Here is a 2,809-nt window from a genome sequence, read left to right on the forward strand (position 1 = left end):
TCATCTACGTCCTGTACATTATCATCAACATGACCATCAGCTGCAACATCATGTCCATTTTCATCTACGTCCCATACATTTTCATCAACATGACCATCAGATGCATCATCATGTCCATTTTCATCTACGTCCCGTACATTATCATCAACATGACCATCAGATGCATCATGTCCATTTTCATCAACATGACCATCAGATGCAACATCATGTCCATTTTCATCTACATCCCGTACATTTTCATCAACATGACCATCAGATGCAACATCATGTACATTTTCATCTACGTCCCGTACATTTTCATCAACATGACCATCAGATGCATCATCATGTCCATTTTCATCTACGTCCCGTACATTTTCATCAACATGACCATCAGATGCAACATCATGTCCATTTTCATCTACGTCCCGTACATTATCATCAACATGACCATCAGATGCATCATGTCCATTTTCATCAACATGACCATCAGATGCAACATCATGTACATTTTCATCTACATCCCGTACATTTTCATCAACATGACCATCAGATGCATCATCATGTCCATTTTCATCTACGTCCCGTACATTATCATCAACATGACCATCAGATGCATCATGTCCATTTTCATCAACATGACCATCAGATGCAACATCATGTCCATTTTCATCTACATCCCGTACATTTTCATCAACATGACCATCAGATGCAACATCATGTACATTTTCATCTACGTCCCATACATTTTCATCAACATAACCATCAGATGCATCATCATGTCCATTTTCATCTACAGCCAGTACATTATCATCAACATGACCATCAGCTGCAACATCATGTCCATTTTCATCTACAGCCCGTACATTTTCATCAACATGACCATCAGCTGCAACATCATGTCCATTTTCATCTACGTCCCGTACATTTTCATCAACATGACCATCAGATGCAACATCATGTCCATTTTCATCTACGTCCCATACATTTTCATCAACATGACCATCAGCTGCAACATCATGTACATTTTCAGCCTGTATTTCAAGAGGCTCAAAGCTTTGAGCGATTGGAGACACATTGGTGCTAACACCCCTAGGGGGATCATGGCTGTGAAACGAGGGACTCTGTGCATGTATCAACAGCTGAGGGTTTTGTGTAGTTATCGGTCTGTGAGTTGACTCTCGCAGGCTTCTAGCTGCTAGTGAACGTCTTGCACTAACCAACAGCCTTCGAGCTCGTTTAATTGTTCTCGATCTATAACCCCTTTGTGGAGATGTTTTAGACAACTTCTGCAGACCATAACCAACCAAGCCTAGTCACATTGAATTATTTTTATTTGATTTCACAAAGACTGATGGAACGCATATAGCTCATCAACAATGTCAGGTGTTGGGGCCGCAGTTTGTAACCTTTCATACATGTAAGTGTCACAGAAATATTTAAGTTGAACAATAGCGTTTTTGTAATTTAGGTACTGAGTTCCCATATCATGAAACGCCTTATACTGTTCTTCAGGCCACTCAGGGGTAATTGGGGTATTGTGTACTTTTTGTTTTTTACTTGCCCCCTGGGTCTGGGTTGATACTGTTCATCTCTTCTTACCCTCAGCAAGCTGATCAATTTCTCTGTTGATGGCTTCACGTTCAGCTTGTGGCACACCGTCCACAGAAATGATTGAATGTGTAATATTGGGTGCAGCTGAGTCGGCGTTATATTTTCGGGCTGAAGACTTCGGTACCGCCTTCCTAGGCTGCTTGGGTTTCACAGGACTTTCTTCATCCGACAGAACAATGATTGGTGAAAGCGGAGTTGATCTCACAGCCGGATTAACTCTTTGTGGGGGGATCTGCGTTGGGCCGTAAGTACGCTCCTGCAGTACTTGAGGCTGCAGCAATGGCTGTGCATCTTTTTTTAGCATATTCTTTGTATCTAAAAGAAAAAAGCTACATGTGTCAGATGTCCATGAAGCTTGAGTAACAATGGAAATGTTACATGTACCAGATAGTGAAGAAACACATATAAGTGTTTGTATATAGTATTTTAGGTTGTACCCGTTATGAGCAGGGGCATCATTAATTTTGCTTTAATTATTGTTTTGATAACTGTTACTTATGACTGGATGTATATGAATATCTGAATTATAAATCTCTGCAGAATATGTAAGCTCTATATAAATAAAGATTATTATCATTATTACAGAAAAGCTAAATATATACTTACAAGAATGTTCTGGGTATTGGTCTTCTGCAGGCTCTGGGTTCATAGTCGTCTCACTATTCACCGTCAGTGGGATGGCGGCGTTTTCATTTGAATATAGCTTTTTTCTGGCCGCTCGTTTATCTGCTGTAAATAAAATAAAACTATTACACAGTCCTGAAATGATTTTCTTCACGATACTGATTATTGTTTTCAAGCTCACAGTACCTTTTTGAATCAGCAGCGCCATATTTTTTGGTTTCCCGCTAGGCCTGATAGAAACCCTGGGAGCACTAATCTTGAGCGATGTGTTTCGTGGTTTCCGCGGCTTTTTAGGATTGTTAGAAACCATGAGCCCATCAACATTATAGAATTCTTTCATGTGTTGGTTACCTGTATAAGAAATTAGAGGAAATTTCATCCCTGCATACATACGGACTCTTTTTTCAAAGAGATGCTACTTTTTTCCATATGTTCTTAACTTTTTGATATGTTTGTTGCCTCCGCAGCGGATTCACCAGATTTACAGGTTCAGTAACATGGACGTTTTCTTGCTTATCGTCCGCTTGCAGCATCTCAGCATCTGTATGAGAAATTGTATTTAGTTTCACGTCTACATATGATTAAAGCAGTT

This window comes from Dendrobates tinctorius, unplaced genomic scaffold (assembly GCF_039654945.1).
Source record: "Dendrobates tinctorius isolate UK_male_01 unplaced genomic scaffold, ASM3965494v1 ptg000504l, whole genome shotgun sequence".
Lineage (NCBI taxonomy): Eukaryota > Metazoa > Chordata > Amphibia > Anura > Dendrobatidae > Dendrobates > Dendrobates tinctorius.